This window comes from Geotrypetes seraphini, chromosome 9, assembly GCF_902459505.1.
Source record: "Geotrypetes seraphini chromosome 9, aGeoSer1.1, whole genome shotgun sequence".
Taxonomy (NCBI): domain Eukaryota; kingdom Metazoa; phylum Chordata; class Amphibia; order Gymnophiona; family Dermophiidae; genus Geotrypetes; species Geotrypetes seraphini.
This window is the reverse complement of record NC_047092.1, coordinates 93,274,784-93,300,266: the sequence shown is the minus strand read 5'-3', so window position 1 is coordinate 93,300,266 and position 25,483 is coordinate 93,274,784. Positions and strand designations below refer to the sequence as shown.

At 45.3% G+C, this 25,483-nt stretch overlaps 1 protein-coding gene across 1 annotated transcript in view; it reads right to left on the bottom strand.

Moving 5' to 3' along the window:
* The window catches only part of STAG1 (stromal antigen 1), a 2,074,316-nt gene that overhangs the window by 926,335 nt on the left and 1,122,498 nt on the right, over positions 1-25,483 (bottom strand).

The window sequence follows — 25,483 nt, the reverse complement described above, 5'->3', positions numbered from 1 at the left end:
GGGTCCTAACTTCAGCTCTTCACGTTTGTTCAACAGCCTCCTATGAGGAACCGTATCAAAAGCTTTGCTGAAATCTAAGTAAATTACATCTAGCATATGTCCTCGATCCAGCTCTCCGGTCACCCAATCAAAAAATTCAATCAGGTTAGTTTGGCACGATTTACCTTTTGTAAAGCCATATTGCCTTGGTCCTTTAACCCATTAGATTCAAGGAAGTACACTATCCTTTCTTTCAGCAACATTTCCATTATTTTTCCAACAACTGAAGTAAGGCTCACCAGCCTGTAGTCTCCTGCTTCATCCCTGTGACCACTTTTGTGAATAGGGACCACATCTGCTCTCCTCCAATCCCCGGGAACCATACTCGTCTCCAGAGATTTGTTGAACAAGTCTTAAAAGGACCCACCAGAACCTTTCTGAGCTCCCTCAGTATCCTGGGATGGATCTCATCTGGTCCCACCCCTTTGTCCACCTTCAGTTTTTCAAGTTGCTCATAAACACTCTCATCCGTGAACGGCGCAGAATCTACTTCATTTTCTCATGTAACTTTGCCAGACAATCTCGGTCCTTCTCCAGGATTTTCTTCTGTGAATACAGAACAGAAGTATTTGTTTAGCACATTTGCTTTTTCTTCATCACTCTCCACATATTGGATCCCAGCATCTTTTAGTTTAGCAATTCCATTTTTCATCTTCCTCCTTTCACTATATCAGAAAAAAATTTTGTCTCCCATTTTTACATTTTTAGCCATTTGTTCTTCCACCTGTGCTTTCACCAGACGTATCTCTCTCTTGGCTTCTTTCAGTTTCACCCTGTAGAGTCCTTTCTGCACTCCTCTTCTTGGGTTTTTTTTATATTTCATGAACGCCAACTCTTTTGCCTTTATTTTCTCTGCCTGTAGTTTGGAGAATCATATTGGCTTCCTTTTTCTCTTGTTTTTATTTATTTTCTTCACATAAAGGTCCGTAGCCATTTTTATTGCTCTTTTCAGCTTAGACTAACAGTTCTTTCTTCAGGTACTCTCCCATTTCATTAAAGTCTGTATGTTTGAAATCTAGGACTTTAAGTATCGTGCGGCAGCTCTCCACTTTAGCCGTTATATCAAACCAAACTGTTTGATGATTGCTACTTCCCAGGTGAGCACCCACTCTAACATTAAAGATACTCTCTCCATGTGAGGATCCAATATCGCTTTTTCCTTCGTGGATTCCGTCACCATTTGTCTGAGCAGAGCCTCTTGAAAGGCATCCACAATCTCCTTACTTCTTTCCGATTCCGCAGACGGAACATTCCAGTCCGCATCCGGTAGGTTGAAATCTCCCAACAGCAGCACCTCCTCTTTCCTTCCAAACTTTTGGATATCCACAATCAGATCCTTATCAATTTGCTGCGATTGAGTCTGAGGTCTGTAAACTACACCCACATAGATAGAAGTTCCATCTTCCTCCTTCTGGAAGCACAACTCATGTACTGCATTCTGAAGCCTGACATTCAGTTCTTCCAGTCTTGTATCCTTGCTTTCAGTGCTTCACAACTTGCCAATTCTTTAGTCAGTTGCTCCTGCACCTCTTTTTCATATTTGGCCTGGACGTCAAACTTCAGCACCTTCTCTTTAGACCAGACCTGCTCCTGCCGCCTTTCAGTTGCCACCTGGTCAAGCATGGCCTTTCGGTTCTCTGCACTCTTCCTGGTTTCCTCCAGGTCCTGCTGTAGCAGCTCCCTTTGCTGCCCCTGCTCCAATAGTCAACTGTTATTTTTTTAGAGATTCCTGCAGCTGAATATGTTGGTCATATCTCTGCACAGCTCATTCTCGCCCTGTTACTGCTGGAGCTTCACCTCTAATACAGAATTTTGCTCCCACAGCAGGTTCATTGCTTGTGTCTTAGATGTCTGGATCTGCTCTTGAAATGTCTGCAGGGCTGTTTCTTTTGACTTGGTTTTCTTTGCCTCAAAGTTATACACTGCTTCATTTAGCTGCTCCTACAGCCTGGTATACTGCCAGTAAGACACTGTTACTGCCAACTCCTACTGCAATTATTCCACTTTGGTATCTGCAGCCTCTGCTTTGGCCTGATAATCCTCCCTCTGGACTATTAACAGGCATGGTTCTTCAGTTTCTGGGACACTTGCTGTTGTGTTAGCATCTTCTCCATGGCTGTCAGCTGCTTCACATTCTGGGCCACCTACTCAGGCTGTTCTCTATCTCTTTGCAGTGGTCAATGGGAACACTCTTCTCCAATTGCTCTTGTAATTCCTGTACTCTTCAGGTTATTTCTTCCTTCTCTTGCTCCCAGCTGGCTTTCTCTTCTGCCAGTATGCAATATTCTCCCTTACAGCACAGTTTTCCACCAGCATTTCTAGCAACCTGTACTGTTCATGTGACTGGCTGGTTTCCACCAAGGCATTCTCAATTGTTCCTCTGCAACCTGGGTAAGCTCCTTGCTTTCTCCATTTCAGCAAGTAGACCACCCACCTGCGTCTGCAGCATTTCAGTGGCAGATTTCATACAGGTCACTTGCTCTTGCAGCTGGGTAACCTCCTCTGTATCCTGCTTCATCTCTTTGATAAGTCCAGCTTTGGACACCCAAAGCTCCTATTTCTCTTTAATAAATCTGTCAAGCTGTTTTTTGTTTTGCTTTTTAATTGTTTCACACTCCATTTACAGCTTAAGTCATAGGCAAGTCTTCTTGTTTCATCAGGAGCACTTGCCTTTCTGATTGCAGGCCTTCAGTGGTGTGCAAGAGGTTCTCATGATCCCTCGTTAAAAGTATAGATTCACGGTCAAATTCTAGACACGTCTTCTGGGAGGAATTATTATCCATAATGGTAACTTCCATTTCTTTAGCCATTTTCTGTAGTGCTAAATTGGCGGATTCCACATGGGTCAGCTGCTCCTGCAATTGGGAAGTCTTCTCTGCCTCTGCATCAGGCAAATTCCTAAATTCATCAGCTCGTGTGTCTTGGCTTTCAATTGAGCTTGTAGCTAAACATTCTGACTCTGGCTCCATTCTCTCTCTTTCTCCAGCTATTCCTCTTGGTAGAGGATGGCAATTTCTAAGGAATGGTGCTCCTCCAGTCTTGCTTGTATTCCCATTACTGCCCCATCCCTCCTCTAGGAATGGGCACTCTGCTCCCTCATCACTTTAGACTTTTGGTATTTCAGTCAAGAAGCTCTGATGTGGACCCCTTATTTTAGACTTGCCCAACAAAACAGCATTTATATGTGTTCCCCTGTGGCCAATGGCAGGCTGGGCCATTTGAAGAATAGCAACCCATCATGGGTTGGTGATTCTAGTGGCATCAGATTGACCGTGTCATTCATGGTACATAGATCTAGTGCAGATACAGGACAGATGTCTCAGGCTGCCATTACTTACAACACTTCTGTCACAGGACCTAATTGTCCTGGAGGATCTGGAATGCTTTGGGATTATGGCATGGCTCATGAGAGCGCAGCCTTAGCACAGAAATTATATTCAGAGATAATCATAGCTACTCTTGTACAATCCAAGAAACCAGCAACTGTCGCAGCTTATGCTAAGTCCTGGAAGATTTTTCAGCATTGGTGTGTTGATCAGAAGGTGGAGCCATATACTATATGGCTTCCATATCTGTAACCCTGTCATTCCTTCAGGATGGTCTTGGAAAGGGCCTGGTGGTTGGTTCTCTCAAGATGCAGGTGGCGTGCCTCTTGTGCTTTAGAGCTTGAGTGAAGAAAGGATCCTCAGCTTCCCATCTTGACATAACCAGATTCCTGAAAGGAGTGTTGCGGCTGCATCCTCCCATGCAACAACTATTCCCTACATTGAATCTTAATATTGTTCTATGGGCTCTCTGTAAGGCCCCATAAGAACCCTTACAGAATGCATCACCAATGGATCTTACAGTTAAGATGGTTTACCTAGTAGCTATCGCCTCATAAAGAAGTGTTTTAGAGCTTCAAGCAGAGAGCCTTTCCTCAGATATAATGCAGCATGGCTAATTATTTCACTAACATATTCTTGCTATAACATGTCTTCCTCATATGCTATGAAGAAACATATGATGTTCTTCCTCTCACTGTTGCCCCAATAATGAAAACTACGGCAGTCCAACTGCAGGTTCAGAAGCATTGATGTATGAGCTTCACAAGAATCAGCACAGCGTTGCCAAGTACTGTATACTTATTGGAAATAAAAACAGAGGCAGTCTCATTATTTTTCAATCAGCCCTTGTATATGTGGGTGTTGACCTCTATATGTATGTGTTGTTTGATTTTGACCACTCTTTAGCACCAAGACACTGCTAGTTTCCTTGCTAAATGATTCACCACCTATTCAGCAATTTGACCTGAGCAGTGCCTTTGACCTAGTTGATCACACTATCCTCCTGTCCTCCCTTGAAACCACTGGCATTGTGGGGGCAGTCCCGAACTGGATCCAGGGATTCTTAACCAGCCACTCAGACCAGGTGAGCACAAACAACAAAGTCTCTTCCATCTGGATCATATAGTGTGGGGTATCTCAAGGTTCCATTAATACAAATACTCTCAGGAAAAGGGTCAGTTAAACTCCAGTTACTACTCTAAATCAGAACTCCATATGGACACAAACACCCCCTCTGCAACACTAACAGGCCTTAATCACACACACACACACACACAAGCAAATCACACAGCATGTAGTAGCAGGAAAAAGAGAAGGAAAAAGAAAGAAAGGTGGAGAAAAAGCCTCAGTTCAGCTTCATCTGGCAAAAACTCTACCTTTCAAAACAAACCCTGCACTCCAAAATATAGAACAAGTAGAAAAAAGCACTATGGTAGCCTGCAGAGAGAAGTTATATAGCACATCGGGACACACAGCCCTCAGTCACGAAAATATGAGTAAATCAGCAATGTAGCAATGTAGTCCAGGATTTAGCATGGAATACAGCAAAAAAAGAACAACTTAGCTGCTTCAGCATCCAGGATCTCTCAGTCCTTCACCTTCTGGGACCTGCAGCCACTGAACCTGACGGGGAACCCTCCGTTTCACTCTAGTTGCTGCGTCAGGGGTTTTAAGTTCACTGCTTCTCATACGCTCTATCCAGACCCACCATACTCTTCAGTCTCTCATACCGCTTCACAAAACAATACCGGTGCTAAGACGCTCCGCAGCCACCCGCTAGAAATTTCACACAAGCTCCACCTCCAGACACGATCCACCAATCGCATTCAATCACAAACCAAAGAAGGCCGCCCACTTGATCCGGGCATTCAGTCCCACAGGCTGAACAGATTGCAGCTTAAAAATCCATTTTTGCTCTTTCTGCCGGAGTAAACGCCTCCAATTCCCCCGACGAACAGGGTAAGCAATGTGTTCAATTACTGTGCAATGAAGAGCCCCAAATTCATGGTTAGCTTCCAAACAGTGTGTCACCAATGGCTCCTCCAGCCTCCGGGTATGCAGACAGGACCTGTGCTCAATTATTCTGGTCTTAAATTGACGGTGTGTCCCACATAGATCATAGAACAGGGACACATTATAATATAAACCACCCCCTCAGTTACACATGAAGTGGCACTTCGTAGTTTATACACTTTACCAGTCTTAGGGTGCCCAAACTTGTCTGACTCGATCATTACAGGGCACACTGAACATTGACCACAACTTCTGTGGCCCCCTGTAGTCCCCATGTCCAAAACAGATGAAACAGGTCTCAAAACATTAGGGCTAAGCATATCACTAAGATTCCAATTACGCCCATAAGAAAAGAAAATCTGAAGATGTAGGCTCGGATGTACCTGTAAGATGTTAAAATGTCGACGAATAACCCGCTGTGAACTTCTGGACATATGATTATACGTGGAGACAAAGGGAACCATGTCTTGGGACCCCTGCCCCTGGCGGTATTCAAGTAAGGCCTCTCTGTGGTTGTATAGGGCCCTCTTCTTGGCCCTTGCTACTACATGGATGGGATAACCCCTGTTTACAAATCTCTCCTGTAGTGGGGCCGATTGGTGTCAAAATTCTTCATTAGTACTGCAGATGCGTCTATAGCGCAAAAATTGGGCAAACGGAATGCTGGTCTTCATGGCATATGGGTGCTTGCTGCTAAATTGCAATAAAGAATTGCAATCAGTTTCTTTGACATATACAGTGGTATGTATAGAGCCACCCTCAACCTCCACAGTAACATCCAAAAACGCTATCTTAGTGCGATGGAAGTTCATCTCAAATTTCAGCGCAGGGTGACAGGCATTGATGTAATCTCTAAATGAGAGCAACTCATCCAAAGATCCACGCCAGAGACAAAAAATGTCATCGATAAAGCGGGTCCATCCCACCATCGCTTGAAAAAATGTAGAGGGGTAAATAAACCGGTCTTTAAAGTACCCCATAAACAGGTTGGCTATTGTAAGAGCAAAAGTGGCACCCATAGCAACCCCCGAGAGTTGCATATAGAACTGACCCTCAAACAGAAAGTAGTTCTTCTTCATGGCTAGAGCTGTAAGTCCCAACAAAAAATCTGAGGGAACCAGCCACGGTCGGGGCAGTTGGCTCAAAAAATGTTGTAATACCTCCAAGGCCTCATCCTGAGGAATGGAGGTGTACAGGGAAGCCACATCAAACGTCACTAGAAAAGTCACCTCAGATAAATCATGCTCCCAGCTCCCTAGTAGATTCAAAAAAATGAATGGTGTCCTTCAATAAAGATGGCACAAAGGAAAGACAAGGATGAAGGTGAATATCCACATACTGGCACGCTCGTTCTAACAAAGAATCCCTCCCTGACACTATCGGTTTACCCAGGGGTGTGTGCACATTCTTGTATATTTTCGGGAGTAAATAGAAGGCAGGGACTTTAAAATGTTGAAACAACAAAAAGCTATATTCAGCTTTCGTCAGGAAACCAACCTTCCTCCCCATATTCAACATCCTTACCAAAGCATCAAAAATTTCCTCAGAAGGATCACTATCCAAGGGAAGGTAGTTGCTAGACTGCTGGAGTTGCTTATTAGCTTCTATCAAATATTGTTCCCGTCCCCATACCACTATAGCACCCCCCTTGTCGACACGCCGTATAACAATCGAGGTCTCAGTTGATTTAGAGTAGTAATTAGTGTCTCAAGGTTCCCCACTGTCACTGCTCTTATTAAACATCTACCAGTGCATACTGGGAATCCATAGGAGTCAAAAATTATAGTTACACAGATGACAACACAGTCCTCCTTCCAATCCTCTCTGTACCTTCAAAAGAGACCAGACAAGTCAACAAAACCATTAACATAGTGGAAGACTGGATGATGGATCATAAACTAAAACTGAACTTGGACAAAACAAAATTTTTCTTCACAACTCCCTAAACTCCAACCAAAAACAGCATCTCTATCAGGAGAAAACCCTGGACATTACAGTCAACCATTAGGATCCTGGGAGTGATGCCAGATCATAAACTCACCACAAAGGCTCAAGTAGACACTATTATACGCAAATGCTTTGCCACACTCGAGACTATAATCTGTTCGCTCTTATCTTCTAGATTCTCACACAATCACTAATCCTCATCATCCTAGACTACAGCAACATTGTCTACCTCATGTGGCCCAAGAAGCATTATAATAGGCTTCAAACAATTCAACACTCAGCTGTACGTCTCTTCTTTGGACTGAATAAATAAGTCAACGTCACACCCACAATGCCATATACTGCTTCATTGGCTCCCTATCCAGGTTCGCTCCCTGTTTAAATTTGGTTGCTTCATATACAAGGCCCTCCATGGCCTTCTACCAAACTACATGGTAGAAGTGTTTCAATTTGCGACTCTGGCCTATTCTCTGTGCAACAACTCTATCTTCTCCTTTCACACCCTACAAGGAAAGCTACGAAAAACAGATGAGACAAAACTATTATGTTTATTAAAAATCTTTATATACCGCTCAATTTGCCAAATATGTGTTAACAACTCCATTTAAAATAGTAAAGACAAAACAGAGATAAACTAAATATCATACATCTATAATATATCAGGCAGCCCACCTATTGTCCTCCTCTTTGAATATGCACTTCAGATACAAATTAAAAACCTATTTGTACGTTAAGTTCTTCATAGAGCATTGATCCATGTTCCTACATATCTTCCCAACTCTGGTTTGCCTTTAGATTACTATAGTTGTACCTCCTACTGATTATGTTCAGCTTCTAGACAATTCTGTTAATCGTATCGAACTTCCAGATGTATAGTGGTATAGAAATAAAATGTTATGTTGTCATGCCTCGCTTCCTTAATTGGCCACCTGATCACCTGCATTGGAGACGTTTCGGGTTCTCTCCAGACATGAAAACATAAAGAAAGAACATCAGGGAGTTTAATTAATAGCAGGAAAGGACTGTCTGACATGCCACAGGAAACCAGAGGTACTGGCCTCTCATCACCCATACTTTATTATTATCAATCCAAAAACTCCAAAAAAGAGGTTCCCGTTCCTTTAAGTCAAAAAAAAAGGCAAAACTCTCCCACTATTCCTGCTACCAAATGAGCCCCTTCCACTTCTTGCTGATGTTTTCAGGGAAAGTCTTTACCCCAGTTCTGAATCCCTCCAATCCCAGTAGAGCTTAAGCACAGTTCAATTGAAAAAAGGCCACCATTCATTGATTTTATAGTCCACTATAGTCCAAACAGTTCCATAAGGCACAGCTCAATTAAAAAAAAAATACAACTTGTACTGCTACTTCAAAGCTACTTTTTCCAAGCCACTCTATTCTCAAACAGGTACAAAACAGGAATGGGGAGAAGAGGTCTCCACCAAAAACTCCTGATGATCAGACCCCTCCACAGACCTCTATGAGTAACTTTGATTTTTATATGTTGGCTTAACTTCTTCTCAGAACTGGAGACTCTGTAGCTCTTGCCCCCTGCCCCTTTTTCTCAGTGAAGGAGAAGAAAGAAAGAAATAAAAGCTTTCTCTCTGGTTCCCAGAAGCTTCTCAAAACAAAAAACAAACAAAACAAAAAAGCCAGGGAAACACAGTATTTGTTGGCATTTATTTCACCAGTTCACAAGTTCATAAGTCTCTCTTCTCCTTTCCTCTCTCCTGAGAGCTCACCAAAACTTCTCAGCTCTAACTCCTCTCCTTGTATTTCTGTAGGTTCTGGGTTTTTTTTCTCCTCCCTGGCTACCTGCCTCTTTGGTACCATGTCTCAGAGAGTACCCCTCCCTCTTCCCTCCCCCAGTATATGGATTTCTTTCCCCCCATTGGTTCATCCCCTGCTCCTCAGTTGGATTGGGGAAATCCATTACCTTCCCTGATCCCGGCCCTGTGTGCGTTGAAGGGCATTCTGAGCATGCAGTGAAAGGCTCTTTAAAAGGGTGTGGGACTGAACCAGAAATGGGGCCAGCGAATTTACTCCTGAGACAAGCTGCATTTGAAGAAGTTTCTGTTGCAGGGGATATGGAGTAGGAGTTTGGATCATCTTTGGCATCTGGGGCTGAGACTGAGATCAAAAGATTAGGTTCTTACCTTTGCTAATCTTCTTTCTTGTAAATCCTCACTTTATTCCGGGACCAGTGGGTTATTTCCCTCCTCCCGCCAGGGATCTGTTGGAAGCCTTAAAACTTTAGAGACTTTTACCCCCTCCCTCTCATACCTCATAACTGAGCATGCTCCTGTCCACAGCAGTCAGTCTTAAAGCAGCCGGGAACATCTGTAGAGGATACGAAAGGGAATTCCTCAGCAAGCAAATCAATTCTGCTCATATAAACAAATACAAAAACAATGCAAAACAAAACAGGTTATAAAACATTGAAAACCTGAGTGACAATACAGTGCTAAAGAGACACAGCCTACACTGTCAGAAGGTGGCACCTGTACTAAGGACCTCACAAATTAAGTGCTAAACCAAGTCTGATGGCACTCTTATAAAGGCTGGTCAGAAAACAGAAATCCAGCTTACCAGAACTTGTAAGGCAGACAATCAGTGAATCAGCAAGAATAGGGTAGGTTCCTGGAATAAAGTGAGGAATTACAATAAAGAAGATTAGCAAAGGTAAGAACCTAATCTTTCGTTCTTGTACAATCCCACTTTATTCCGGGACCAGTGAGATGTAACAGAGCAGTCCTGAAATTCAGGGTAGGGCTGATGAGCCCATTGTCAATACAGAGGAACCAAAAGAACAAACTGGAAATGTTGCCCCAGAACATGGAACCACTGATACTTCCGGAGGTCTGGGAAAATGGGAATGTGGAAATACGCCTCCATCAGAACCAGGGAGGCTAGAAACTACCCTGGCGCCACTGATGTACCATCTCCATGCAGAAATGAGGAACCTTCAGGACTACATTGATAGCTTTGAGGTCCAGGATTAGTTGGCCAATTGTCAGATCCTTTCTTTAGAACAATGAAGCATATTGAGTATCTCCCAGAGCCCAAGTCTCACTCTGGCATAGACTCGATTGCCACAAGATACAAAAGTCTGTAGACTATGGCCTGCACCCGAACCATCTTCTATTGGTGGCCCATAGGTGAATCCAGAAAATACTCAGTCAGAGGACAGAGAAACTCAAACTTGTAGCCATATTTGAGAACCTCTAGAACCCAACGGTTGGAGTTGATGGCCTTCCATTCTGCCAGAAAGGCCAATAACTGCCTCCCAATGTGTGGAGGAGACATTGGTCTGGCGTCAGAACTGATTTTTAGCAGAAGCCACCAGCAGACTTGCTGATGGTGGGGCCCGCTGAAGCATATTCTGGAAGATGATGAGGACTGTTGTCCTGAAGTAGGACCCGAGTATAGAAAAGAATATCGAAAGAGATGAAAATTAGAATACCCCAAATCCTAGAAGGGCGGGACCTGCTCCCAGGCAGCCTTGGGTTTATGATCCTGAACGCTGGCCATAAGGTCATCCAGACCCTGGTCGAACAGAATCTGACCCTTAAAGAGCAACCGGATCAATGTGGCCTTATAAGAGGAATCAATAGACCATGCCGGATCCAGAGCATTCTGCGAGCTGAAAAAGAAGCACCCAGCTTGACAAAAACTTTCAAGATGTCATACAAGGCATCAGCCATGCAATCCATTACAGAGATGAGAAAATCCAAATCATGAATCTCCAGTGTCAGGATCATGGTGCATCTTGGAAGGGCATGCCCATGCCATGAAGGAAGAGGATGTCGCTACCTTAACCCCAGCCGTGGCCGAATCAAACAGACGATTAAGGATGTAATCTACGCGTTGGTCCTTCAGGACCACCCCCCAACGCTGGGGAGAAATGTGCACTTGGTGACCTTTGCCACTGAAGAATCCACCTTCGGGGAAACAAAGTGCTTGTTAAATCCATCCACCATGAGATAAAGCTGAGCCATGGTCCAAGCATGTTTCAAGGGACCCTTCTGGAGAGTCCCAGATATCTGTACAAACCCTAACAATGTCAGGATGATCAGGAAAAGAGGAAGATTGTGGTAGTGACCGGCTGTTCTGGTCGATAATCTGAATACCAGGAGGGTCCAGTATGCTAGGTGCTCAATCCCTTCCCACAATCCAGGAGATGCAGAAATCCAAACACTTTTCTGAGCACATTCTCCTCCCACCTTAGAGAGTTAGAGCTCCCTGCAGTTCAGTCCCAAGCCAAGCAACATACCTGAACAAATCAATGACAATGAAGGGGCTACTGAGGAGATCAGAAGGACCGACTTATGATGATCCAAAAAGTATTGAATAGTAGTTGTTAAGCCAATCATAGAATGTTCTGTCAAATGATTGCTTAAACAGCATGAAAGCTGCCCCACTTGACAAATTACATATGCCACCGCCATGGCGTTGTCTAAGAACACTCGCATAGCTATTTATTCCAGAGTGGGCTGGAAGCGAGGAACACCAAGTGAATCACCTGAAGCTCCAAACAATTTAATAACCAACAAATATAGAGACCCAAAAAATCAGGACTACTCAAATCAAGTCACTTCACAACCAATCAAGATGACCTTTATTCTATGCAATCACTGTGGTGCTTTAATTCCAAGACATACTATTTGGAGGCTTAAGGCTTGCCCCATCTGTCTTCAACTTGCTAGTATTAAGGAAGAGCTCTGCAAACTTAAACAGGAATTGAATACAATTAAAGCGACTTTCATCACTCCACAAAATCATACCAACTTACCACCTCTACCTCAAAGAATAAAACAGCCCAGGAATAAATGGGTCACAGTAGGCTCAGGAAGACTGCGACATGTAACACAGAAACATCCACCTTCACAAATATTACATCTACAGAATTCCTTCGCTCCACTAGTGCATTGCGATACTCAAGAAAACAGAAGGGAGGTGGGACTCGAACCAATGAAGGTAACTCAAGAGAGCAAGCACACCCTAAGCACAAATAAAAAGGCCAAAAACAGAAAACTATTACTGTTGGGGGATTCCATCATCAGAGGCATTAACCTTGGAACACAAGGCGAGGAGACCAAAATAGTGAAATGTCTTCCAGGATCCTCAGCTACCAGGAGTTCCAAGCAAATACAGACTATAATTAAGGAAGAAACTAAGGATTTTAACACTGATGTTGTCATCCATCTGGGAACAAATGACCTGGCCAACAACTCCACACTTGCAGCACAGAAAGCTTTTCGGGAGCTTGGTGAGGGCGTGAAACCTTTTGTAAAGACTTTAGCTTTTTCTGAAATACTGCCTGCATATGGAAAGGGAGAGCAAAGAGTGAAAAACACAGAGGACTTTAATAGATGGCTCAAAGCCTGGTGTCATCAAGAAGGCTTCAGGTACATAGGAGGATGGGGAAATACATGGAAGGACAAGAAGCTATATTGCACTGATGGGCTACATATTACTACAGCAGGAAAAAGAAACCTTGCAGAGAAATTTAGACAATATTTTTCTAGGCATTTAAACTAGAAGGTGGGGGTGGTGTATGTACGAAGGACAATTATAGAGACCACCCCCGGCAAAAGAAAAGATGTGATAGTAGTAAAGACTGCAATATAAGCAATATCAGCAACTCATTTCTTAGTATTGCAACAGAAAGTGAAACGAAACAAAAATCCATACGAAAAAGGAGATTATAGCTGAAAAATAGCTGGAAAGGGATGACCACAATACTCGTAGTCTAAGCAACAAAGTTCATGATCTGCAAGCCCTGATGTTAGAGGCAGATCTAGATATTGTCGCTATCACAGAGACATGGTTCAGTGAATCACATGGATGGGATGCAAACATACCGGGATATAATCTTTTTAGGAAGGACAGAGATGGTCAAAAAGGTGGAGGAGTAGCTCTCTATGTAAAGATCAATATCCAAGCGACCAAAATGCAAGGGACCTGGGGAGAGGAAGAAGCGATATGGATTGCTCTGAAAAGAGAAGATGGAACTTCTATCTATGTGGGTGTAGTCTACAGACCTCCAACTCAATCACAGCAAACTGATAAGGATCTGATTGTGGATATCCAAAAGTTTGGAAGGAAAGAGGAGGTTCTGCTGTTGGGAGATTTCAACCTGCCAGTTGCGGACTGGAATGTTCCGTCTGCAGAATCGGAAAGAAGTAGGGAGATTGTGGATGCCTTTCAAGAGGCTCTGCTCAGACAAATGGTGACGGAACCCACAAGGGAAAAAGCGATATTAGATCTGGTCCTCACAAATGGAGAGAGTATCTCTAATGTTCGAGTGGGTGCTCACCTGGGAAGTAGCGATCATCAAACGGTTTGGTTTGATATACGGCTAAAGTGGAAAGCGGCCGCACGATACTTAAAGTCCTAGATTTCAAACGTACGGACTTTAATGCTATGGGAGAGTACCTGAAGAAAGAGCTGACAGGATGGGAGGACATAAGAGAAATGGAAAGACAGTGGTCTAAGCTGAAAGGAGCGATAAAAATGGTTACGGACCTTTATGTGAAGAAAATCAATAAAAACAAGAGAAAAAGGAAGCCGATATGGTTCTCCAACCTAGTGGCTAAGAAAATAAAGGCGAAAGAGTTGGTGTTCATGAAATATAAAAAAACCCAAGAAGAGGAGAGTAGAAAGGACTACAGGGTGAAACTGAAAGAAGCTAAGAGAGAGATACGTCTGGCGAAAGCACAGGTGGAAGAACAAATGGCTAAAAATGTAAAAAAGGGAGACAAAAATTTTTTCAGATATATTAGTGAAATGAGGAAGATGAAAAATGGAATTGCTAGGCTAAAAGATGCTGGGAACCAATATGTGGAAAGTGATGAGGAGAAAGCGAATGTGCTAAACAAATACTTCTGTTCTGTGTTCACAGAAGAAAATCCTGGAGAAGGACCGAGATTGTCTAGCAAAGTTAAACGAGAAAATGGAGTAGATTCTCCGCCGTTCATGGAGGAGGGTGTTTATGAGCAACTTGAAAAACTGATGTCACGCCCATCTTCAAGAAGGGTTCGAGGGGTGACCCGGGGAACTACAGGCCGGTGAGCTTGACCTCGGTCCCGGGAAAAATGATGGAAGCACTGATTGAGGACAGTATCTGTGAACACATAGAAAACAATGGACAGCTAAAGTTGAGCCAGCACGGCTTCTGCAAGGGTAGGTCAAGCCTCACAAACTTATTGTACTTCTTTGAGGGGGTAAACAGACAGGTGGATAAAGGGGAATCCATTCATATCATTTACCTTGACTTTCAAAAAGCCTTTGACAAGGTACCGCACGAAAGACTGCTTAAAAAGCACGGGGTGCAAGGGGAGGTCCACCGATGGATCAAAAACTGGCTGGCAGACAGGAAACAGAGGGTTGGAGTGAAGGGCCATTACTCAGACTGGCATTGGGTCACGAGCGGAGTTCCGCAGGGGTCGGTGCTGGGACCGCTCTTGTTCAACATATTTATTAATGACCTGGAGGCGGGAACAAATTGCGAAGTTATTAAATTTGCGGATGACACCAAACTCTACCGCAGGGTTGAAACCATGGAAGACTGCGAAGATCTGCAAAGGGACCTAACGACGCTAGAAGAATGGGCCAAAAAATGGCAAATTAACTTTAACGTAGGGAAATGCAAGGTCATGCATGTAGGGAAAAAGAACCCAATATTCAGCCACAAAATGGGAGGATCACTGCTAGGGTAAGTAACCTTGAAAGAGACCTGGGAGTGATGGTGGACACGTCTTTGAAGGCGTTGGCACAGTGCGCCATAGCCTCAAGAAAAGCAAACAAAATGTTGGATATCATTAAGAAGGGTATCACGACCAGGACAAAGGAGGTCATCCTGCCACTGTATCGTGCAATGGTGCGACCGCATCTGGAGTACTGTGTCCAGTATTGGTCGCCGTACCTAAAAAAGGACATGGCAGTACTTGAGGGAGTCCAGAGAAGAGCAACTAAACTGATAAGAGGTATGGAAAACCTCTCATATACTGACAGACTGAAAAAGCTGGGGCTGTTCTCCCTGGAAAAGCGGAGACTTAGAGGAGACATGATAGAAACCTTCAAGATCCTGAAGGGTATAGAAAAAGTAGACAGGGACAGATTTTTCAGATTATGAGGAACCACAAGTACAAGGGGGCACTCAGAGAAATTAAAAGGGGACAGGTTTAAAACAAATGCCAGAAAGTTCTTTTTCACCCAGAGAGTGGTGGACACATGGAACGCGCTTCCGGAGGCTGTGATAGGCCGGAGCACGTTACAAGGCTTCAAAGAAGGTTTGAATAGGTTCCTAGAGGATAAAGGAATTGAGGGGTACAGATAAGAGTAGCGGTAGGTTATAGGGATAGTCTGGGACCATTGCTCAGGCAATGGGCTTGATGGGCCGCCGCGGGAGCGGACCGCTGGGCGAGATGGACCTCTGGTCTGCCTCAGCAGAGGCAACTTCTTATGTTCTTATGAAGGTGGACAAAGCGATGGGACCAGACGGGATCCATCCCAGGATACTAAGGCAGCTCAGAGAGGTTCTGGTGAGTCCTATTAAAGACTTGTTCATCAAATCTCTGGAGACGGGAGTGATTCCTGGGGATTGGAGGAGAGCGGATGTGGTCCCTATTCATAAAAATGGTCACAAGGATGAAGCAGGAAACTACAGGCCGGTGAGCCTCACTTCAGTTGTTGGAAAAATAATGGAATTGTTGCTGAAAGAAAGAATAGTGTACTTCCTTGAATCTAATGGGTTACAGGATCAGAGGCAACATGGCTTTACAAAAGGTAAATCGTACCAAACGAACCTGATTGAATTTTTTGATTGGGTGACCAGAGAGCTAGATCGAGGGCATATGCTAGATGTAATTTACTTGGATTTCAGCAAAGCCTTTGATACAGTTCCTCATAGGAGGCTGTTGAACAAACTTGAAGGGCTGAAGTTAGGACCCAAAGTGGTGAACTGGGTCAGAAACTGGCTGTCAGACAGATGCCAGAGGGTGATGGTTAATAGAAGTCGCTCGAAGGAAGGAAAGGTGAGTAGTGGAGTCCCTCAGGGATCGGTGCTGGGGCCAATCCTGTTCAATATGTTTGTGAGTGACATTGCTGAAGTGTTAGAAGGAAAAGTGTGCCTTTTTGCAGATGATACCAAGATTTGTAACAGAGTAGACACCGAAGAGGGAGTGGAAAATATGAAAAAGGATCTGCAAAAGTTAGAGGAATGATCTAATGCCTGGCAACTAAAATTCAATGCAAAGAAATGCAGAGTAATGTATTTGGGGATTAATAATAGGAAGGAACCGTATATGCTGGTAGGAGAGAAGCTGATATGCACGGACGGGGAGAGGGACCTTGGGGTGATAGTGTCCGAAGATCTAAAGGTGAAAAAACAGTGTGACAAGGCAGTGGCTGCTGCCAGAAGGATGCTGGGCTGTATAAAGAGAGGCGTAGTCAGTAGAAGGAAGAAGGTGTTGATGCCCCTGTACAGGTCATTGGTAAGGCCCCACTTAAAGTATTGTGTTCAATTTTGGAGACCGTATCTGGCAAAGGACGTTAAGAAGACTTGAGGCGGTCCAGAGGAGGGCGACGAAAATGATAGGAGGCTTGCGCCAGAAGACGTATGAGGAGAGACTGGAAGCTCTGAATATGTATACCCTAGAGGAAAGGAGAGACAGGGGAGATACGATTCAGACGGTCAAATACTTGAAGGATATTAACGTAGAACAAAATCTTTTTCAGAGAAAGGAAAATGGTAAAACCAGAGGACATAATTTGAGGTTGAGGGGTGGTAGATTCAAAGGCAATGTTAGGAAATTCTACTTTACGGAGAAGGTGGTGGATGCCTGAAATGCGCTCCCGAGAGAGGTGGTGGAGAGTAAAACTGACTGAGTTCAAAGAAGCGTGGGATGAACACAAAGGATCTAGAATCAGAAAATTAGATTAAATATTACATTACATTAGGGATTTCTATTCCGCCATTACCTTGCGGTTCAAGGCGGCTTACAAAAGATTTATAAACAAGGTTACAATGGGAGAACAATAGATTTGCTAGAGTGGTAGAGAGTAGATCTTTTGATATTTCTTTGGTAGTTAAGAACAGGGAGGCTTAACAGAAGATTTATAAACTACAATTGTCCTTGCTATGATAGTAAAGGGTAGATCCTTTGTTTATTTTAGTGTTGTTGAGAGTATGTGAGGTTAGGGCTGTTTCAGGAATTTCTTGAAAAGTAACATAGAAACATAGAAGATGACAGCAGAAAAGGGCTACAGCCCATCAAGTCTGCCCACTCTGCTTACCCACCCCCTGTCTATGCCCTAATGACCCAATTTCCTTATCTTGACCCCTAGTAGGGATCCCACTGGGTATCCCATTTATTCTTAAAGTCTGGCACGCTGTCTGCCTCGATCACCTGCACTGGAAGCTTGTTCCAATGATCAACCACTCTCTCTGTGAAGAAATACTTTCTGGTGTCGCCATGAAATTTTCCGCCCCTGAGTTTGAACGGGTGCCCTCTTGTGGCCGAGGGTCCCTTGAGAAAGAAAATATCATCTTCCACTTCGACACGTCCCGTGAGGTACTTAAATGTTTCGATCATGTCTCCCCTCTCCCTACGTTCCTCAAGAGTGTAGAGCTGCAATTTGTTCAGTCTCTCTTCGTACGAGAGACCCTTGAGCCCCGAGATCATCCTGGTGGCCGTCCGTTGAACCGATTCAATTCTGCGCACATCTTTACTGTAATGTGGCCTCTAGAATTGCACACAGTACTCCAGATGAGGTCTCACCATGGCCCTGTACAACGGCATTATGACTTCAGGCTTTCGGCGACAAAACTTCTATTGATACAACCCAATATCTGCCTTGCCTTAGATGAAGCCTTCTCCACTTGATTGGCAGTTTTCATGTCTGCACTGATGATTACTCCTAAATCTCGTTCTGCTGAAGTCCTAGTTAAAGTTTCTCCGTTCAAGAAGTACGTCCTGCATGGATTTCCGCTTCCGAGGTGCATGACCTTACATTTCTTAGCATTGAAGCCTAACTGCCAGGTTGAGGACCAACTTTCCAATGTAAGCAGGTCCTGCGCCATATAATTCTGTAAACTGCATTCACTTACTATATTACATAGTTTGGCGTCATCGGCCAAACTATGTAATATAGTAAGTGAATAGTTTTTAGTAAGTATAGTTTTTAGTTCTTTTCTGAATGTCTTCTAGTCTGGGGTGGACATCAGAAGGTTGGAGATCTGGTTGTCCAGTCTTGCTACTTGAGTGGCTAGGAGGCCATCATGTAGTTTTGATCGTTTTGCTTCTATTGAACTAAGGCCAGTACTGGGCAGACTTGCACGGTCTCTGTCTGTAAATGGCCGTTTGTTGGAGGATGGGCTGGGGAGGGCTTCAATGGCTGGGGGGGTGCAGATGGGCTAGAGTAAGTCTTAACAGAGATTTTGGCAGTTGGAACCAAAGCACAGTACAGGGTAAAGCTTTGGATTCTTGCCCAGAAATAGCTAAAAAGAAAAAATTTAAAAATTTAAATTGAATCAGGTTGGGCAGACTGGATGGACCATTCGGGTCTTTATCTGCCGTCATCTACTATGTTTCTATGTTACTATGTAACATCTCAGATGAGGAGTCTACTGCACCTGAATGCAGTGATCCCCACAGCAATCACCTCGACCTGATAGGATGGCATCCATCAAAAGAGTTAACCACTCTAAATTCTGAAGAAGCCTGCCCTGGCAGAGAGCCTACCCCTGACATCAGCAGTGCAGTCTTCTGCATACTGGTTCTGTCCAGGGGAACAGCATCTGAAAGGGATAACGTTGCAGAGACCACAGAAAGAGAAGGGACTCCTGTAGAGGGTGCATGTGTCCTCTGGCCCAGGGGATGGCTTCCAAGGAGGCAGCCATGGTCCCCAGTACCTGCAGATAAAGCCAGGGTGTAGGAGCTGGAAAGGACAGGAGACTACGTGGCTCAGGAAGAAACGTACTACCCTGCTGTGTCGGCGTCAACTGGCTCTTTTTGAAGTTGACAATCCAACTCAAGTTTTGTAGCAGGGTAAGTACATAATCTCTTTTTCTAATGCAATAGGTGAGACATTCTACACAGTAGGAATGTACAAAAGTAGTCCTCCAAAAAACTAGGGTCGATTTGCTGCGTCGACCCTCATGACCGAGGACCCAAAGGTGGAGTCCTGTCTTGCCACCATGTCCACTTTGTAGAACTTGGCAAACGTGTGATGAGAAGACCATGTCACCACTCTGCAAATCTCCTCAAGGAGAGACAGATCTAGCTTCAGCCCATGAAGAAGCTGCACTCCTGGTAGAATACACCTTGATGGAAACAGGAGACTGCTTCCTTGAAAGAATGTAGGCTGACAAAATGGCTCTATGGATCCATCTGGAAATCATAGCTTTGAAAGTGGGAATAAGTCAGAACAAATAGTCAGAGAGATGAAACTCGTGGGTGACCTGAGAACGCAGAAGAACTCTGTGTATTGGAACCTGTCGGTTGAAAGGCAGGCAAACACACGTCCTGATTGATATGGAAAACCGAAACTACCTTCGGCAGGAAGGAAGGAACCATCCGAAGGGAAAACCCCCACCTCTGAAATACAGAGGAAAGGGTCACTGTAAGACAAAGCCTGCAATGTCAACACACGATGTGCCAAAGTAATGTCTACTGGAAAAACGGTCTTGAGCATCAAGACCAAGAGGAAAACATCTCGAAGAGGCTCAAAAAGAGCATTGAGAAGGTTAGACCACACCAAGTTAAGGTTCCAGGAAGGGGAAGGATGCTTAATGGGTGGACATGAATAGTACCCTTCAAGAATCCAGCGACATCAGGATGAGGCGCCAAGGAAAACTAATGCTCCCGGGATCTAAAACAAGACAGCCTGGCCACTTGGACCCTAAGAGAAGCCACAGAGAGGCCTTTATCCAACCCAGCCTGAAGAAAGTCGAGAACTAGCGAGACTGCAGCTGAATAAGGGTCCACCTGGCCTCAGGCACACAAATGCTGGAAGGCCTTCTACGCCTTAGTGTAAGTAGACATTGTTGATGACTTTCTTAAACTTCAGAAGAGTATCAACAACCAGGGCAGAATATCCTTTATGCTCCAAGACTGTGCATGCAATAGCCATGCTGTAAGAGCAAAGTTGCCTGGATCTTCCATGGAGACCGGACCCTGCGAGAAAAAGTCTGGAGAGGAACTCAGCCAAAGGCTGTGACCTGAGCAGAAGCATCAGATTTGCATACCAGGGTGTGCAAGGCCAATCTGGAGCCACCAGAATGATGCGGCCCTGATGTGCTGTGAGCCTCCAAATGATCATCAGTCAAAGAGGAAAACTATACAGGAGAATCTCCTGAGGCCACAGCTGTACTATAGCATTGAGTTCCACACTGCTGGGCTCGGATCTTCAACTGAAGAAGTGATCTGCTTTCTTGTCATGCCATGAGATTGAAGCGAGGCCATACCCAGTGCCCCACTATCACTTGGAATATCTCTGGGGACAGCATCCACTCACCTGAATCCAGAGTCTGTCTGCTGAGGAAGTCAGCTTGAATGTTGCTACTCCCGCCACATGAACTTCTGGCAGCGCTAAATGATGCTCTGCCAAAGAAAAAGGCAGGCTTCCTGAGCCAGAAGAGTGCTCTTGGATCCTCTCTGGCAATTGGTGTAGACTACTGCTATCACATTGCTGGAGAAGACCCTGACCGCTTGACCCTCCAGAGTCTTCTGAAATCTTATTAGAGCTAGCCGAATGGCTATGAGATCTAATTGGTTGAGGGACCTCTTTTTCTAAGAGGGTGTCCAACTCCCCTGGAACAGAAGAGCAATTGCAATGGACTCAGCAGCCCTGAATGCTGACATTGGACAGCACCACGATTCAGAAGACAATGTGTAGCAGTACGCCCCACTGAGTGATTGCGGGATAAGCCACCAATCCATGCTTGCTCGGCCTCGGGAGTCCAAAGTAGATAGGCTTGCAAGACATCCCTGTGCCACATCCAGCGAGAGAGCAAAGCATGCAGAGGAAGCCTCTGCGCCCTTGTCCAAGGAACCATATCTAGTGGGGCAACCATTGATCCCAGAAATTCAAGATAAATCCATGCCGACGGAATTGGCTGCTCTAGAAGGGGAGAAACATGGGCACACAGGTTCTGCAATTGGGCTACTGATAGACAGATGCGGCTTGTAGCCGAGTCAAAGAGAATTCCCAGATATTCCAGCAACTGCATGATTGTCAGATAGCTCTTTTTTTCATGTAACTTGCCATAACAATCATTACCTTGGTGCAGGTTCAGAATGCTGTCGCCAGTCCTAAAGATAGAGCCAAGAGTTGCAGTGGGTCAGAATAAAGTAAATGTGCAAATATGCTTCCGTGAGAACCAGAGAGGCAAGAAAATGCCATGGGGCCACTACTGCAATAACTGAAACCACAGCATCAATTTGAAAGCGTGGAACCCTGAGAGCCGTATTCATGAGCTGAAGATCTTATGAGCCTTTCTAGATACGAGAAAGTATGCAGAGTATCTGCCTGAACCTGAGAGTTCAGGTGTCCCTGGCTCTAGAGCTTGAATATCCTGCCAGCGCTGAACAGTGGCTGGAATCTTGAGTGCCGTGACCGGGCAACCTGCAAGAGAGTCTACAAACCAATCTGGCAGAGATTGGGCAAATTCCATCTTGTAGCCCAACCAAAGAAAATACAAGACGCAATGCGCATCTAGTTGGAAAAACAGACTTAGAGACGGCCCTCTCTCTGAAGAGGAGCATCCCTCGGCCTTGTGTCATTTTGCCTCTTCAGCAGGAAGTGAAGAACTGAAGGAGGAAGGCAAGGAACACCTGTAGCCATTATACTGTCATTGGTAGCCCTGTGAAGAATCTACAACGTGGCACTTGCATATAGTCAGGATCGCTGAGAGCCACAAAATTAGAATGACCAGAACCCCAGGAGGGTCTGGGTCTGTTATCAGGCAGAGCCTTAGGACAACGGTCCATTCTAAAATCCAAGAGGTCATCCAGACCATAACCAAAGAGTAACTGCTACTGCAAAAACAGTCCAGCCTTGGAAGCCAAATCACCAATTTGCTGTCTGAACCAAAGCATTTCCTAAGGACCACATGGCAGTCCTGTATATCCTCTAACACTACACCACTCACACTGGGGAGAGAGCTGCATTTAGCCACCTGCATCACCAAAGAAACTACCCTGGACTGATCTAAAAGTCACCGACACTGCTGTGCCAGAGGATACCAACGTGACATTGCTCTAGCAATTTTCAGAGCACCCTCCAGAGAATCAAACTGCACCAAGACCAGAACGCACATAGCAGGGTGCCAGGGAAAGGTAGCAGGGTGCCAGGGAAAGGTAGCAGACTGCAAGCTAATACCATAAATCCAGGAGGAAGAAGTGGACGGAGCCGTCTGAGTGACCAAAATGAACACCTGGCAGTCGGAGGTCACTGAACCTTGGCCCCACAGAAACTCTCCACGTGACTGGAAGGTGGGAAATTCACCTGCACCCTGAAACCCGGACAGAAATTTTACTCAGGATGCATACAGCCTGCACTTAAACCCCTGACAGGGTCAGAGGGCAAGCAAACTCCCAGGGGACCCAGAATCTGAGTAGGTGGCACAAGCAGGCTGGCTCCACAGAACCACTGAAGTCCCAAAGCAGATATTTGGTTCTGTGGAACTGCATCCTTTACTCCAGCAGATGACACTGCATGGGATCTCAAGGCACTTAAAAGCCAACCCCCAAAAAAGAACATTAAGCGAGAAAACAAGAAAAAAATGCAGAGAATATCCAAAAGACTTCTGCACAGATTGCTTGCAGAAACTGAAACTGCAGGGAGCTCTCTTTCTAAGGTGGGGGGAGAATGTACTCAGAAACGTGTTTGGATTTTTGCAACTCCTGGATTGCGGAAAGAGATTGAAGACCTAGCGTACTGAATCTGGAAGGGATGTAACAGAATAAGTAAGATATATCATCCTCCTTTTAAAAGAAGACAAGTTGGGGAGACATCTGGCACTGGACGCTTCGGACAACAGTATCCAGAACAGATGCTGAACGGGCTGACTGCACGGAGGAAGTAGAGAGACCAGTGGACCTTATGATCAGACAGCGAGGGAAACAACAGGTAAAGGGAGCTTGCTGGGAAGAGACTAAAGGGCATGGAGACACAGGGGGACTGGGTGGCGCGAGGGCGAAAGTTGAGGGTATCATAGGGGCTACACAAGGCGAGGGGGATCGAACAGAGGCAGGGGCCCAGGAGGGGGCAAGAAAACCCAGAGGAAAAGCGGGGAAGTGGGGTGGCGGAAATGTGGGGAAGATGAAAGCTACGAGGGTAAAGGCTGAGGGCAAAGCAGAAGTACAGGGAACAGGAGAGGCGGCCCAGGTGAATGCAGAGGTGGAGAAAAAACAACGGGACCTGCGGTGCTTATACGCAAATGCAAGAAGCCTCATGGCCAAGATGGGTGAACTAGAGGTCGTGGCCAAGGGGGAAGACCTAGATATAATTGGAATTACAGAAACATGGTGGACAGAGCAGAATCAATGGGATGTGGCGCTGCCGGGGTACAAGCTCTACAGGAGAGACAGGACCCACAAGAAGGGGGGAGGCATAGCACTATATATAAAAGACTCTATCTACTCGGTCGGGATGGATATGGCAACGAAGGCAGAGGGGCTGGAATCGCTATGGGTCAAACTGCCGGGAAACAAGGGTGCAGACATAAAACTGGGGCTGTATTATCGCCCACCTGGTGCGCCGGAAGGAGTCGGACACGACTTGGAAGCTGAACTGAGACAGGAGTGCAGGACTGGAAGTGTAACAGTGATGGGGGACTTCAACTACCCGGGGATAGACTGGAGTACGGGTCACTCCAACTGCACTAGGGAAACAGGATTTGTAGAAGCTGTGAGGGACTGCTTTATGGAGCAACTGATCAGGGAACCGACGCGGGGGAGTGCTACTCTTGACCTCATCCTGAACGGATTAGGAGGGCCTGCAAGAGGGGTAGAAGTGGGAGGACCACTAGGCAACAGTGACCACAATGCGATCAGATTCACTTTAGAAAGGGGGACACCCATAGTAAGGAGGACCGCAACAACTGCGCTCAACTTCAAGAAGGGGAACTATGTTGCTATGAGGGAAATGGTGGGGAGGAAGCTCAGATACATCTTTAGGATGGAGACTGTGGAAAGCGCCTGGACCCTATTCAGGGACACCCTGCAGGAAGCACAAAAAATGTACGTCCCCAGTTTCAGGAAAGGCTGCAAGAACAAGCGGTCAAAGGACCCGATTTGGATCTCAGCAGAAGTAAAGAGGGCAATAAACGACAAAAAAGTATCCTTCCGGAGATGGAAAAAGGATCCAACGGAGGAAAATCACCAGGCGCACAGGAAATGCCAAAAAGAATGCCACCGAGAGGTTAGAAAAGCAAAAGGGAAATACGAAGAGGGGCTGGCCAGGGAGGCGAAAAACTTCAAGGCATTCTTCAGTTACGTAAAGGGGAAACGACCAGCAAGAGAGGAGGTGGGGCCGTTGGACGATGGGGATAGGAGGGGAGTGATTAAAGAGGATAAAGAGGTAGCTGAGAGGCTGAACACGTTCTTCTCGTTGGTTTTCACGAGAGAAGACACATCTAATATACCGGACTCAGAGGAGCTCATGAGTGGGGAACAGGCTGAAAAATTGGAGCACATAGAGGTAAGTAAGGAGGATGTCCTCAAACAGATAGACAGGTTAAAATGCGGCAAATCACCGGGTCCGGACGGGATCCACCCGAGGGTTCTGAAGGAGCTAAGACAAGAAATAGCGGGCACAATACAGCATGTTTGTAACCTATCCTTGAAAACTGGAGAGGTACCAGAGGACTGGAAATTGGCGAATGTCACACCTATCTTCAAAAAGGGATCGAGGGGTGACCCCGGGAACTACAGGCCGGTGAGCCTGACTTCAATTATAGGGAAGATGGTGGAAGCTATGATAAAGGACGGCATTTGCGAGCACATTGAGAGAAATGGCCTACTGAGAACAAGCCAGCACGGATTCTGTAAGGGAAGGTCATGCTTAACGAACCTTCTGTACTTCTTTGAGGGAATAAGCAGTCGGGTGGACAATGGGGAACCCATCGACATCATTTACCTCGATTTTCAAAA